We start from the raw sequence: 16,972 nt of genomic DNA on the forward strand, positions 1-16,972 counted from the left end.
GTGAGGATTAACAAAAATAATAATAATAACTATAAAAACCCCAGGTTTTCTGACATTTAAAAATATTTTATTTTTTTTGTATTTAAGAACTTCTTTTTTTTTTTTTTTTTACTTTGCTATTTCAAAAAAGTTTCCTATGGATGCAGTGGAACGGTGTTGTTTTATTTAACTTTTTTTTTTTTAAGTCAAACTGAAATTTTATTTATTTATTTAAAAAATATATTTTATTGATTTTTTTACAGAGAGGAAGAGAGAGGGACAGAGAGCTAGAAATACTGATGAAAGAGAAACATCGACCAGGTGCCTCCTGCATACCCCCTACCGGGGATGTGCCACAACCAAGGTACATGCCCTTGACAGGAATCGAACCTGGGTCCCTTCAGTCCACAGACCAATGCTCTATCCACTGAGCCAAACAGGTTGTGGCTGTTTTTTAATTTTTTTTTAATCTCTCCAATTTCTTTCTTTCTTTCTTTCTTTCTTTCTTTCTTTCTTTCTTTCTTTCTTTCTTTCTTTCTTTTAAAAAATATATATTTTATTGATTTTTTTTACAGAGAGGAAGAGAGAGGGATAGAAAGCTAGAAACATTGATGAGAGAGATACATCGACCAGCTGCCTCCTGCACACCTCCCACCGGGGATGTGCCCACAACCAATGTACATGCCCTTGACAGGAATCGAACCTGGGTCCCTTCAGTCCGCAGACCGACGCTCTATCCACTGAGCCAAACCGGTTTTGGCTCCAATTTCTTAAAGAGATGTGGATGCCAACATCTTTGACACTTTATCAGGGACTGGCCAACTTGGTCTAAACTTGCCACACTGTTCCTGAGCTCTAAGGCCTTGGGAAGTGTTGGCAGGCTCAGCATCACCCGGTCCTTTTGGCGGAAGTGAAGTGGTGGCTGCACTTAAAGGTTCAGCTATAAAACCCTCAGAGTGTTTTGTTTGCAGTGAATTTGGGTAGAAGGCTCAAGGACAAAGCCTTTAGGATCAGTTGCCATGTGCCTGTTTAATGGCAGATGCATTGTCACAGGTTTCTTTCTCTGGCTTTTGATTTCTGCTTTCTCAGAGCCAAAGGTAAGCTGGCCACAGAGCCATAGCCCCTACTTAGTAGGTGCCCATTGAAAGTATATTAATTTCATTGCTACCTAATAGGTTGGTAAAGGGACTATGTAATTTATGAAAACCAGTTCAGTTGTTTGCTTTTATACAGTGTTCTGAATTGTTTATTTTTACTTATTATTTTTTGTAACATATAGTTGTATGTTAGCATGTATTATTTTTTTCTAAACCTCACCTGAGGATGTTGTTGTTTTTTGACTTGAGGGACGGAGGGAGGGAGGGAGGGAGAGAGAGAGAGAGAAAGAGAGAGAGAGAGAGAGAGAGAGAGAGAGAGAGAGAGAGAGAGAGAGAGAGAAAGAGAGAAACATGGATGTGAGAAACATCATTCAGTTTACTCCCATATGCTTCCTGACTGGGAATTAAACCCACAAGCTAGGTATGTGCCCTAGCCAGAATTGAACCCCCAACCTGGTGGTGTACAGAATGATCCTCCAACCAACTGAGCCACCTGGCCAGGCCATGTATTCTTTTACTTTGGCATATATTAATGATGGAGAAAGTTACCCATAATGATTGTCATTCTTCTTGGCTGTAAAATATACATGTAAGAATCAAAAACTGCCTAAAAATACAAGCTTATGGCACTGAACTCCCAGCACCTTGTGTTAATTCAGTGGCAAATAAAATACTTTTAATGTAAAACTTGATTTTTAAGAAAGAAGTCACATGATATTTTAGTACTGTTACTTATTTAGTATTTCTATAACATTATTTTTGTTTCTGCTTTCATCTGAAGCTTAAATATAAAGACACTTTCAGTGTAATGACCCAAAGAAATGAAAACAACACAAATACAACCATTACTCGGTTCCAAGAATTCATAGAGCTCAAACTCTTGTGTAAGAAAGCGCCATTCAGTGCTTTAAAAAGTTGAAGAAGGATGATCTTAGCAATACAGTTTTGTCATCTTCAACGTTTACCTAATCTTAAACGTTGGCCACTCACAGTGGAGCACAGTGTTAGAAAAGGTGTAGGTGCCTCCAGATGTCAGTGAATGCTGAGGAATGTGTGAGCCCCCGGGCTGAGGTAGCGCACTGTGAGCTTCCTGTATATTTGAGAACCACAGTCTTGGGGTCTCTGGGTAGGTATGAGAGGTATGCAGGGTGAGGTATTTTATTGACTCCTCTGTGCCACCAGGCCCACAGCACTCCACTGAGCTAAGCCAGATTCCACATGTCACAACTTGGGTGGCTTAATTGGTGAGGAGTGTGAACCCGATGGAATGCAGCAGCACAGAGAATGTCCCGAAATGTGTGCAGATTCAGTGATATGAGAGAGATGTGCACTTACATGACTATTTTCAGTAGAACACTTGCTATTTTAGACATTCTTTCTTAGCCTAATGTCACCCTAATAAATTCAATTAAAAAGTAAAAAATAAAATAAAATAAAAATTAAAAAGGGACAGAGCAAGTAGTGGGAGTCTGTCTTGCATGGCCAGTGGGTGCAGTTGGCTTTACAAGCACTCCTAAACTGGGGGTATGCCTGAGGGCTATTGGCACACACACACACACACACACACACACACACACACAGAACCAAGGTGTACACATTGAGCCTGAAGCAGGAAAAGTTATTCCCACACAGGCTGGACCTTGAGGGCTCTTTATCACTTGGTCTCAGGTAGTGTTTTGACCCCATTCTTAACACATTGCGGACCAGTAGTTTCATTGCTAGCATTACCCAGTGGCCAGATAAGTTTCTATTGAACGAGTACAAAAAGCATTTTACATAAATGTTAAAGGCACACTTTAAAATTAAGTACCCATTGTATTTTGAAGTTATTTATTACATGTTCTTATAAACTAATATCTTTTTAAAGTATGATACTTTGTAAAACACTGTGTAATATGAAGCGAGAATTCTCACAATCCGTCCGCATTAATAGGGAGCAGAGGTTGAAAAGCCGTACAAAGGAGACTGCTTTTCCTACACATGCCATGAAGAATTTTCTGACTTCTGGATTATGTGGGTTGCTCCCATCCTTGATTCTGCTTCTAGGTCTTTGTGCTAAAATAGTTTTATCTTTGACAAAGGCAAAACAAAAGGAAAAACAAGTAGTGTTGTTTGCTTGATTTTTTTAAAATCATAGCCATTTCTCCAAGTTAGGGGTGTCGAACTCAATCAGAGAAGGGGCCAAAATCTAAAATCCAGCCTAAATCGCGGGCCGAATGGTTTACTGAACAGTCATCAACTGTCATTGTGATGGAAACGCAGCAGAGTGCAGTGATGACAGCGCGGTGCGGGCCACATTGCAAGGCCTGGCGGGACGGATTTGGCCCGCGGGCCTTGTGTTTGACACATGTGCTCCAAGTCCAATGGATAATAATTAGAAAGTCCCAACTCTGTGCTTTCACTTAAAAGACCCATAAGATTCTTCTTAGCTCAGCAACTGTTCACAAAGGGAATGAGCTATATTCTTACTTACTTCTCCTTTGAGTTAAGTGCAGATTTTTTTTTTTTTCACTCACACTTGAGAGGTTTCACAACACACTTAAGTAACTGTCCCTAAATACCATAAGGAGATGGGTTTGGCATTTGGAAAAAAAAAGTTTGTCCACTTCAAAATAAAAGCAAATTAAAGAGCAAGGAAACACTAATTCTTATGTAAATGTTCTGCTAGCCTGCCTCTGTTGGGCTCTGAGGGCAAGAGTGAGCCAGTTCTCCTATGTAAGTATGGGTGCCCAGCTTGCATCAGCTGCTGTCGCTGAGTGTCATTTATGTGGGGCCCCTCACCCCTATCCACTTTCAGAACAAGAATAGAACTAATTGCAATGCGTTCCAAAATATACTTACTCAGAAGCAGCAATCTTTTTCATATCCTGAAAAGCAACCAAGGACACATTTTTTTTGTTTTGTCATTTAGAATTTTTTGACATTGGATTTGAAACTCTGAAGCTCAAATGTGCTGAAAAAATACAGTACAAATAATCCAATTTGTATATAGTTCTGTGTATTGGTTTAATATTGTTTCAAACTCATTTGTTTATGACTCAAATTGTTTTAATCCATTTATTTAGGGCAAAGACAAAATTTGCTTTGATACAAGTATAAAGTAAGTCTCACCAGGATGTCATCATTCTACTTCTGCTCTTTGATAAGCAGTCAGCAGCTTATTAATAGAGAACCCATGGAGAGTAACTAAAGCAAGGGGACATTTAAACTACAGATATTGAGAGTTTGTGAGGACTATTGGAGAGTTTTGGTTTGGGTGAGGTGACTTAACCTAAAAGCTCTCTGGATACCTCTTGACAAGACACTCTTCAGACAGTGGTGACAAACCACACATGGCCCTGTGAAAGGGGTCAGACCTCCTACCAACATTAGAGTCTTCATTCCCTAGCAACATGCTCTAGCAACTAGGGACTTTTACTTCTGCCCTGACAGTTGGAAATCAGCTCTTGGTTAATCATCGATTGTCCTGAGTTTAAAAAGGTATTAAATTTGGACTTTATTTCTCTCATCGCCTTTTGCCTGAAAAAATAGTGTGATTAATATGTCATTTATTTGGAGTATGTTATTTCTGTATTTGGCTTAGTAAAGATATTAAGTAAAGTTATCTTAGTAAAGTTATCTTGTATGCTATTGGCTTGTGAAATTGTTGTAATTTCCACCATGAACCTCTGCTAAATAAACTGATGGCAAAGACACTAAGTATAACTTTTGCCTCCCCTGCTTCCCAAAGAAAAACAAACCCAAAACAAGTACAAATATTTTAATAATGAACTCCATGAAACCATTTTTATTCTATATTGGCATTGCGCTGTGTTAACTTTTATTTAAAAACAACACCAGTGCCGAAGCCAGTTTGGCTCAGTGGATAGAGCTTTGGCCTGCGAACTGACAGGTCCCAGGTTCAATTCCGATCCAGGGCATGTACCTTGGTTGCGGGCACATCCCCAGTAGGGGGTGTGCAAGAGGCAGCTGATCAATGATTCTCTCTCATCGATGTTTCTAACTCTCTATCCCTCTCTCTTTTTCTCTGTAAAAAATCAATAAAAATATATTTAAAAAAATAAAAATAACACCAGTTTTAGAAAGCATCTTTAGACAATGGTATTTGCCAGATGGCACGAGGTCTGCATCCACATCCAGCCCTAGGTCAAATCATAAACTTAGCAAAGTTTGCATTCTTTTTCTTCATTTTTTTGTTCTTTAAAATTTCTCTCCTGCCCAGAAGCCTTCACCCTCATTCCAATAAATTCCCAGTATTGGATAAAATCCCTACTAAACTATAGTAAACAATTCAATCTTCAGAAGGAAAGTAAAACTAATATACAGGTATTATACAAAGGTATTATTAACCAATAATAATGGGCAGAAATAGGAAATCTGTGACTTTAATGCCTCTGGACTAACTTCATCTAGCTTATAGGACATTAAAAAATATATTTTTATTCATATCATAGAGGAAGGGAGAGGGAGAGAGATAGAAACATCAATAATGAGAGAGAGTCATTGATTGCCTGCCTCCTGCAGGCTCCACATTGGGATATATCCTGGCCCGGATTTGAACCAAGACCTCCTGATTCAGAGGTTGATGCTAAACCACTGAGTCACGCTGGCTGGGCTATGGGGACATTTTTGTAGTTTATGCTACTGTACTTGGAGTCTGAAAAGATCTGTCCAAGCCTGGCTTAGCCACTTTCTCAGCCCTCTGCTTTCTGGGCTTCATTATACCCATTACCTGCAATCAGTGATTCTATGAGACGGTGTGTAGAAGCGGTTTGTAAAACATGAAGCACTTTGTAAGTGTACTTTTAAAAGAATTGCTTTAAAATTATGCAAGAAACTCCTAAATGGAAAGTCAGGAATTCTAACTTTTGAGACCTTCTATTCATTTCAGGCCTGCTTCCTTGTCATAAAAACCTGCAGGTCTCTAAAATCCTTTTTGTGATCATGGTGTCTCCCCTGCCAGGTTAAGTATCTAAAATCCTTTTCAGCTGCAGGCATTTTACAATTCAATGAGATAAAATAATTTGCAAAGAAAACACAGTGACACCTAGGATCAGGAACACAAAAGGTGGCATGAGTTTGAAGTAGGAGGTAAGTAGAGGAATAAAAGAGAGGTGGTTATGGGTCTCAGGTTTAATCCCCAGAGCAAGCATGTCAAACTCAAAGGCTAACATGGGCCAAATAAACAAGGTTTAAGTTTATGTGGGCTGCAAAAAAAAAAAAAAAGCTTCAATTTTCATAGAAATGTAGGTTTATTTTGATAGAGACATGCTGAATACAAAGGGATGAAATAAATGAGTAATTGTTAAGAAATAATAGAACATTTTAATAAAAAAATAATATTTTTCTTGAACATTAACCTACTAGACACTGAATAACTGCACAAAAGCGAAATATTTCCTGTTGTGCACACCAAACAAATGAGTCCAAGACTAATGACATGGCAGTCGGCTGCTAAAATATTCACTGCTAGTATTAGTGGAGAGAAATGTGCTTGAGTGTAAGGCATGTAAGGGAAATGAATGCAACATGATTATAGTAATCAGTCATTAGCAAACGTTGTAGTTTGTTATTAATACTTATGTACAACAGGATATTGTAAAAATTAAGTTACAAAACTTTTATTAAAATGTTTCTTACATACCCTTATATTGACTGGGCTGCAAAAATATTGGTTGTAGGCCACATGTGGCCTGTGGGCCATGAGTTTGACATGCTTGCCCTCAAAGGCTGCAGATGGAAGCAGTAGAGCAAGAGCAGTGAGGTCTGTGTGGAAGGATTGCTAGAAAGTGGGGGGCATTGATTTGGATGGGTTTATGGTTTTGGGGGTGAAGGTTGCAGGGATGACTGGGAGCTGAATGAATGATTAAAAATGACTAATGACTTATGTGGGGCAATGTGCCAGGTAGGTAGGACCTAAGGATTTGGGGGTCTGCAAATGCAGGGGTGAAAGTGGCAAGAGTACTACTATAACTACAACAACAACCAGCTCCTCTTCCCCACTCAGTCTCCTGGGCAGTGAGTGCAATCAACTTGAAATGCAAATCATGTGACCTCTTCCCTGCTTAAAGTCCTTTAATGGCTTCCATTATATTGAGATTAAAATATAGCTTCCTTATTTTGGGCTTTGGAATTGGCATATGCTTATCTCTCTAACCAGCTTCTCCTTCCCCCCTTTTCCTGCCCTCCTCTCCCCATCTCTATCCCACTGAGCCTCTTTCTGAATTCTAGCTGTTGGGGTCAGCTAAAAGTCACCAAGGTTTTCCTGCACCAGGGCCTTAGCACATACTGTTTCCCCACCATTTTCATAGGGTTAGCTTTGATTCTTTGGGAGCTTAGCTTAAGTATTTCTTTAGACGGGCTTTCTCTGGCCACTTTATGCATAATACTCTCTGCCCCTTGTCTAAGCCCTTTATTTGTTTCCATAACAACAACAACCACAATCTATAATTATTGTGCTCTAACATGGTGTCTTACTAAAGACTTCTTTGTCAAATGATTGAATGAAGGAATGAGTTTATATTCTCTTTTCACCATTCACTCTTTTCTTCTTTAAAAGTAAATCTTTATGTTGAAAGTATTACATATGTTCCCATTGTCCTCTCCCACCTCCCCTAAAGCCTGCACCACCCACTGTCTGTGTCCTTGGGTTAGGCATATACGCATATGAGTTCATTGGTTGATCTCTTCCTGCTCTGCACCCTCCCCTATCTTCCCTCTGAGATTTGACAGTCTGTTCGATGTTTATATGTCTCTGGGTTTATTTTTGTTCATCAGTTTATGTTGGTCATTAGATTCCACATATGAATGAGATCATGCGATACTTATCTTTCTCTGACTGGCTTATTTCGCTTAGCATAATGCTCTCTAGGTTCATCCAAGCTGTTTCAAATGGTAAGAGTTCTTTCTTTTTCACAGCTGCATAGTATTCCATTGTATACATGTAACATAGTTTTTTTAATTTACTCATCTGCTGATGGGCACTTACGCTGTTTCCAATTCTTGTAAATTGTACTGCTATGAACATAGGTTTGCATATGTTCTTTCTGATGGATTTTTCTGAGTTTTTGGGATATATTCCTAGAAGTGGGATCACTGGGTCAAATGTCAGTTCCATTTTTAACTTTCTGAGGAAACTACAAACTGTTTTCCACAGAAGCTACAGCAGTCCACATTCTTGGAAGTGCACGGGAGTTCCCATTTCTCCACATCCTCACCAACAATTGTCGTTTGTTGATTTGTTAATGAAAGCCATTCCTCCGGGTGTGAGGTGGTACCTCATTGTCATTGATTTGCATTTCTTGGATGATCAGTGACTCTGAGCACTGTTTCATATGCCTTTTGGCCTTCTGTATGTCCATTTTGGAGAAGTGTCTATTGAAGTCCTTTGCCCATTTTTAACTGGGTTGTTTATCTTCTTTTTGTTAAGTTGTACGTGTTCCCTGTAGACTTGGAGTTTAACTCCTTATTGGATGTATCATTGGCAAGTATGTTCTCCCGTGGAGTGGTCACTCTTTCTTATTTTGTTGATGGTTTCTTTTCTTGTGCAGAAGCTCTTTATTTTGATATAGTCCTGCTTATTTATTTTCTCTTTAATTTCCCTTGTCTTAGGAGATGTATCCATAAACATGTTGCTATGAGAGATGTCTGAGATTTTGCTGCCAATGGTTTATTCTAGGATTTTTATGGTTTCACTACTTACATTTAAGTCTTTTATCTATTTTGAGTTTATTTTTGGATGTGGTGTAAGTTTGTGGTCTAGTTCTAGTTTCAGTTTTGTTTTTTGTTTTTTTGCATGTATCTGTCCAATTTTCCCAACACCATTTATTGAAGAGACTGTCTTGACTTCATTGTATGCTCTTGCCTCCTTTGTCAAGTATTAAATGAGCATAATGACTTGGGTCCATTTCTGGGTTGTCTGTTCTGTTCCATTGGTCTACATACCTGTTCTTGTGCCAGTACCAGGCTGTTTTGAGTAGTACAATGAATTTGGCAACATAGCAGGATATAAAATTAATACCCAGAACTCTATGGCTTTTTTATACACCAATAATGAGCTCTCAGAAAGGGAAACCAAACGAACAACCCACTTACCATTGCAACAAAAAATTTAGATACTTAGGAATAAACTTAACCACGAAGGTAAAAGACTTGTATTTGGAAAACTACAAGACATTGAAAAAAGAAATAGAGGAAGTATTCAAGTGGAAGAATATACCATGCTCATAAATTGACAGAATAAACATCATTAAAATGTCCATACTACCCAAGGCAATCTACAAATTCAATGCAATCCCTATTAAAATACCAACCATATATTTCGCAGACTAGGACAAATTCTCCAAAAATTTATATGGAATCCTAAAAGACCCTGAATACCTGTAGCAATCTTGAGAAAGAAAAACAAAGTTGGAAGAATCACAATACCAGATTTCAAGTTGTACTACAAAGCCACTGTACTCTTTTTTCTTTGTATAATTTTTCTTTGTATACTTATTTTGATTTCCCTCGTTTTTTTCAAAGTCAAATAGCTTATCCAGTTTACTTTGATTATAAAGGTAGTACATCACCATGGTTGTGGGTTCAGTTCCTGGTCAAGACACATACAAGAATCAACCAATTGCTGGGCCAGTATTTGAGCATTGACCCCTGCACAAAGTAGTTGCTGGTACAATTTTTGGTCAGGGATCATGCGTGGGTTGCAGGCTTGATTCCCCAATATGGGGCAGTCAATTGATGTTTCTATTTCTGTCTCCATCTGTCAGAAGGCAGCCAATTGATATTTCTATTTCTCTCTCCATCTCCCTTCCTCTCTCTAAAAACAATAAAAAATATATTAAGAAAAGTATCAACCAATAAATGCATAAGTGGAACAACAAATTAATGTTTCCTTCTTTTTCTCTGTCTCTCTGAGAAATAAATTAAAATCTATAAATTAAAAAAATTAAATAAAAGAAGTACATACTCATGTCATAAAATTAAGTAACAAGTATGTAGGAAGGAATTGAGAAGTCATTGAAATTCTATCACTCAGAGAAAACCATTTTGTTGTATATACTTAACATTTTGTTGTATATACTTAAAATCTTGTCCTTAGTTTTATTTATTTATTTATTTATTTTTAATATACTTTATTAATTTTTTACAGAGAGGAAGGGAGAAGGATAGAAAGTTAGAAACATCGATGGGAGAGAAACATCGATCAGCTTCCTTCTGCACACCTCCTACTGGGGATGTGCCTGCAACCAAGGTACATGCCCTTGACTGGAATCAAACCTGGAACCTTTCAGTCTGCAGGCCGACATTCCATCCACTGAGCCAAATCAGTTAGGGCCTTAATTTTATTTTTTATCCAATTGGCTTTAAAAATATTATTGACTATATTCCCTATGCTGTATTTTACACCCCCCTGGCTATTCTGTAATTACCAATTTGTGCTTCTTAATCCCCTCACCATTTTTACCCAGCCCCCCAAACTTCCCCTTATTTGGCAACTGTGAAAATGTTTTCTATGAGTTTATTTCTGTTCTACTTGTTCATTTATTTTATTTTTTAGATTCCACATATAAGTAAAATAATCTGACTTATTTCACTCAGCACAATAGGTCCATCCATGTTGCTGCAGATAGCAGGATTTAATTATTTTTTTATGGCTGAAGTCATATTCCATTGTGTATATGCATCACTTCTTTATCCACAAAATCTTGTTCTTAATTTTAAAAAGCAATTGAGGCAAATATTTTTCTCTCCAAATTTAACAAAACCAAGTTATTTTTCTCTTAAAAGGCCTTTAATTAGTTGTGTCTGTGCATCCTCCCAAAGACCATTTCTCCTGTTGACATTGGTGCTATTCTTTTCCACCTAGGAATTAGGCTGATCCTGCCTTTTTCAGGCATATCTGGCATTTATCTTTGGTAAAAAAAAAGAAAAAAAAGTAACTGTTATTCTTGTCTTTTGCTGCCAGCATTGCAGACTGGGCATTTAAATGCCTTTGATTGTGTATTTGTAGAAGCTAACAGCTGCATGTGCTATTTCCAATACTCTTTAATATCCACCCAGGAAGTGCCCATGGAATGCTTGTCATTTTTCTGGAGGGGGAATAGATGTAAAATTGGTGAGTTATATACAGAGGTGAAAACTAGGTGAAACATTCTTCAACAGATCATAGGCTTGCCATCTGCCCTCTGGAGAAAACTATATTCTTTTCAGCAGCTCTCAGAATGCTCATCTGTCTGAGCTTGGGGAAGCCGCAGATGCCAGTGCTTTGGAGACTCAAGTAAAATCAGTATGTTTTCATATAAAACAATAAGTATCATCCAGCTGGTGGAGATAGTAGACCATCTCTGGAAGGAACTGGATCAATGCAATAGAACTCAAAACAAGTTTTCACCAGTCACATTTGCCCAAGAAATTAATTTCCCAAATATTTTCTCCTGCCAATCAATTTTAGGAGAAAAGGAATCACCACTTCCAACTTCCACCAAACCCTGCGGACAAGAGACCAGAGAGGTTGACAGGGTAAAATGCTTACCACCTCTGCCGGCCATGGTCAGAGGCCCATGATCTCACAGCTGCAGCAGTCCAGGGGGCTAGCCCTATCCCAGCCAGCGAATTCTCCTGGCTGGCTCCCCAAACTGTTAAATATTAATACTTTTAATTAATTAAAATTTTAATTAATAAAATATTAATACTTTTCCTCCCACCTTCTTAAGTTCTAACTGAGCTAATAATCACATTAACAGAGTCAGATTAACAGGAGAAAATAAAGTTTTAATATATGTAGATGGGGAATTCACATAGGCATGAAAATTCCAAAGACAGTGAGGCAACAGTGGGTATACGTATAAGACATTTATTTTGTTCTAAAAAATTCACTTTATTCATCTGTTTACAACACAGTATCCAAGAGGCGAAGTGTTTCACATCATATATTTCACTTCCAACTCTTGGAATATTTATTTCTTTGGATAAAAGCCAGGGAATGCTTAGGCACCTGAAATAAGATTGGGGCAGGCAATGCTTTCATCCTCACAGGATGGACATGGGAGGAGCTGGAGCCGCTGTAGGCCTCAATCACCCCCGCCACACACGTAGAGCAGTGCCTTCTGGCTGTTGCCTCTGTGTCTTGCTAGATGTAATAATACAGAGACTTGCTGAACTTTCCCTTGAATTCAGACCTGATATTCAACATGTCCACTTCACTGTAGGAGATCACGATTCTGATCAGGAGCTTATTACATGTCCTCTCGCCCTTCATGAAGTCATACGGTGGGTCAGCAAAATACAAAGGCTTGTTCCGGATACACTGGACAGCATTTTCCAGGTTTCCCTTGACTTCCTTCTTGATGCTCTCCAACATGTCATAAAGATTGCAGCTCCTGTACTTGTCAAATACTTTCTGGAGGTAACATCTTCTGCTCAGTCATGATGCTGATCCACTTGGGAATATTAGTTCCTTTCCTCTTCACCCCAGCATCATGGAGATCCCAGACGTCTTGATCAAACAGTTCATAATTGATGATGTAGCCATCTCCTGCTCTTCTACCCTTTGTGATGATAACAATCAGCTGGCAGGAGTCACCAGATGTGTTGGAAATAATGTCCTTCTTCAGACCAGCCTTGTATACTCTATTAATTTTCCATAGCTCCTGGTTGGTCCTTGAGCAGATGATCTCAGTGAGAAAGTCCGCATCAGTCCTCAGCCCCTCCATGGAGGCCTTCAGCTAAGAAGCATTATACTGAGCATGTATTTTCAAGAGGTCCAGAATCACGGTCTCCAGGTGGCTGGACAAGGCTGATTTTAGTGCTGATGTAAGTTCCTTTTTGGTCCTCTGGTAGGTAAAGGCAATATTCTGTCCCTGTTCATTGCTGTGGTTGGACAAAATGTTGACAATAGTGACATCATCCACACCTTTGGTCTTGATGGTCATTTCAATGTTCAAAGCATCCCACTGGACTTCAAAGTTGGAGTAGACTTTGGATAACCCATACAAACTTACAGGTGTGGAGTGATCACCCTCTAAGCTGAGCTTTCACAGGATTTCTTGTTGTGCCCCCCCCCCCATTTTTTTAAATTAAGGAATTGTATGTGTACATATTTTACCATTGTGCCCCCCTACTCCCATACATCCCCCCACCCCCAGTGTTTTGTATCCATTGTTACAGGATTTCTTGAATAGTAAACGTTTTGAAAGAAGCTGGGCTAAGTAGGGAGACCTGTGAGCATCCCCAGATGCTGAGCACCTACCTATAACACATTTTTGGAAAAAGGAGGAAAGGGGGGTGGGGTATTAGACTTCAAAAGTGAGATGTGCAACAGTGCTATTTTCCAATCTATATTTAAATTACCAATCAACAAATAGAAAACTAAATGAAAAGCTATAATTTTTCTCTTAAGAAATTGAATCAATTAGGGGTCAGTGGGCAAGTTCTTCCCTTCTTTGCAGCATTGAAATGTACAAATGAATTGTTTCTACTTGTTTATATTCAACTCCAGCTCATTCAATAAACCATTTGTTGACACTGTGTTGGGATCTGTGCTGGAAATCCTTGTTATATTTTAGTAGGGCCAATTTCATAAATCCCCCCCCTCCCCCCAAATAGTCTGTAACCCAAAGCCTAATAAAAGTTTACATTAACTCTTTATTTCTGATGTTTTCATATAATGATATTATTTGATGTTCTAGGAATTTTTTGTTTGGGAGAGGATATTTATGATATATGAAAACACGCTCAAAGTCACTAATCACCCTAGAGATATAAATCAAAACAACAATGAGACACCATCTCTCACTTGTCAGAATGGCTATCATCAACAAATCAACAAATGACAAGTGCTGGTGAGGATGCACAGAAAAAGGCACCCTTGTGCACTACTGGTGTGAATGCAGACTGGTGCAGCCACTGTGAAAAACAGTATGGAGTTTCCTCAAAAATTTAAATGGAACTCCCATTTGACCTAGTGATCCCACTTCTAGGAATATATCCCAAGAACTCAGAGACACCAATCAGAAAGGATATATGCACCCCTATGTTCATAGCAGCAAAATTTACAATAGCTAAGATTTGGAAACAGCTTAAGTTCCCATCAGCAGGTGAGTGGATTAAAAAACAGTGGCACATTTTCACAATGGAATACTATAGTGCTGTAAAAAAGGAGGAACTCTTAACATTTGTGACAGCATGGATGAACCTGGAGAGCATTATACCAAGTGAAATAAGCCAGTCTGAGAAAGATAAATATCACATGATCTTACTCATTAGTGGAATATAATGAACAACATAAACTGATGAACAAAAATAGAGACAGAGGAAAAAAAGTTTAGACTATATTAGAACTAATCCTGTTACTTGCAGATTTTTAATATTTTCTACAACTTTTGTGATATTATACTATGTTAGTACTGTTTTGGTAATGTTATATTTAAAGTCTGTTTCTCTTGAAATATTAATGTTATTGCATGTAATATTATTCTATTTAAAATCATTTTTGTTGAAAAAAAATTTTTCTTCATTAGTAAATTAACCTTAGCTTACTATAACTTTTACATTTTAAAAACTCTTTTTGTTAAAAACTAAGACACAAACACACCTATTAGCCCAGGCCCACTCAGGGTCAGGATCATCGGTATCACTGTCTTCCATCTTCACGTCTTGTCCCAGTGGGGGTTCTTCAGTGCAGTGATACACACATTTGTGATAACAGTGTCTTCTTCTGGAGCCCCTTCTGAAGGACCTGCCTGAGGCTCTTCTTGAGGAGGTGTCACTCTTTTCGGAAATACTATCCCCCTGGTGGTTTGCTTCTTATTTTGTCATATGTTTATTTATAAGCAGGTAGCACTGTGATGTTAATTATGATAGTTACAATGTCACTAAGTAAGAGGACATTTTCAGCTCCATTATAGTTTTATGGGACCACCAATGTATATTTGGTCTGCTCTTGACCCAAAAGTTGTTATGTGGCACATTACTGTATTATTTAATTCTCATTCATGTAAGAGGTCTCTGTTATGGATCATCCTTGTGTATAGGATAACACTGAATGAAAAAAATTTTATTTTTGCAGAACTAGAGATTACACATGCAAAATTGACCCGTGCCTTGAAAGACATACGTTAATGTGATTCTCCCAGGTCCCTTTTCAGGTGCTTAATTGCTCAGGTTTGCAGTTGTAGTCTGGCCCTGAAATGTGCCAGCTATTCTAAGAATATACTGCATTGGCCAAGGGGGCGATGGCGTCAAAAGTCACGATGCAACCAAATTCATGGTCATTAACTAGAAGCACATTTTCTCTGTGGTGGACCAGAAGTGTGTCCTATAATGTAGGGAGAGAGGTAGCAAAACATGATGACTGAATGCACATCCTTACTCTGCCACTTTTTATCAGATAAAATGAAGGTAATAATTCCTACCCTTTAGGGTATGTGTCAAGATTAAATTGATAAAGCAATTTGTTCACAGTTCCTGATAAAGAGTAAACTCTTGGTGAATGGTAGCTATTTGTCCAAACCAGTACACTTTCAGAAAGGAAATAAAAGTACTAAAATAATACATATTATATAATGTATATATTATATAATTTAAAAATTTATATTCTAAAATTTTAGTTTTATTATATGGGTAAGTCTATAGAATATTTGTAGTTAAACCTTTTAGAAATGAAATTCTTTAAAAAAAAATAAATCTTTATTGTTCAGATTATTACAGGTGTTTCTCTTTTTTCCCTCCCCATAGCTTCCCTCTACGTGATTCCCCACCCCACCCCATGCCCTTACCCCTGCCACTGTCGTCATCCATAGGTGTAAATTTTTTTTTCTAATCTCTTCCTACACCCCTCAGACCACCTTCCCCCTGAGAATTGTTAGTTCACTCCCTTTCTATGACTCTGATTCTATTATATTCACCAGTCCATTCTGTTCTTCAGATTTTTTATTCACTTGATTTTTAGATTCACTTGTTGGTAGGTATGTATTTGATGTCTTTTTGTTGTTCATAGTTTTTACCTTTATCTTTTTCTTCTTCTTCCTCTTCTTAAAGAATACCCTTCAGCATTTCATGTAATCCTGGTTTGGTGGTGATGAACTCCTTTAACTTTTTCTGGTCTGTGAAGCTCTTTATCTGACCTTCAATTCTGAATTATAGCTTTGCTGGGTAGAGTAATCTTGGTTATAGGTTCTTGCTATTCATCACTTTGAATATTTCTTGCCACTCCCTTCTGGCCTGCATAGTTTCTGTTGAGAAATCAGCTGACAGTCGTATGGGTACTCCTTTGTAGGTAACTAACTGTTTTTCTCTTGCTGCTTTCAAGATTCTTTTTTTGTCTTTTGCCCTTGTCATTTTAATTATGATGTGTCTTGGTGTGGTCCTCTTTGGATTCCTATTGTTTGAAGTTCTGTGCGCTTCCTGGACTTGTAAGTCTATTTCTTTCACCAGGTAGAGAAAGTTTTTTGTCATTATTTCTTTCAATAGGCCTTCAATATCCTGCTCTCTCTCTTCTTCTGGCACCCCAAAAATCCAGATGTTGGTACACTTAAAGTCATCCTAGAGGCTCCTTACACTATCCTCACACTTTAAGATTCTTCTTTCTTTCTGCCTCTCTGGTTGGGTGTTTTTTGTTTCCTCATATTCCAGATCTTTTGTTTGACTCTTGGGATACATTGATCTACAGTTGAGTTTCTGTATATTTTTTTTATTTCAGACAATGTATGCTTAATTTCTGACTTGTCCTTTTCCATTTTTTTTTGGCATTCTCATTAAGGTTCTTAAAGGTCTCACTAAGCTTCTTGGAGGTCTCATCAAGTTTATTAGTGGTTTTTAGAAGGTTCTTGAGTAATCTTATAAATGTGATTCTTAACTCTGTGTTGTCCAGTAGTTTACTTTCCTCCATCTCTCCCATT

The 16,972-nt window shown here is 38.1% G+C and overlaps 1 pseudogene; it reads right to left on the reverse strand.

Moving 5' to 3' along the window:
* Positions 1-12,145: 12,145 nt before the first annotated feature.
* LOC118723057 lies at positions 12,146-13,141 on the reverse strand (annotated as a pseudogene).
* Between the last annotated feature and the right edge of the window lie 3,831 nt (positions 13,142-16,972).

The sequence above is a fragment of the Pipistrellus kuhlii genome, unplaced genomic scaffold (assembly GCF_014108245.1).
Source record: "Pipistrellus kuhlii isolate mPipKuh1 unplaced genomic scaffold, mPipKuh1.p scaffold_m20_p_2, whole genome shotgun sequence".
NCBI classification, from domain to species: Eukaryota; Metazoa; Chordata; class Mammalia; order Chiroptera; family Vespertilionidae; genus Pipistrellus; species Pipistrellus kuhlii.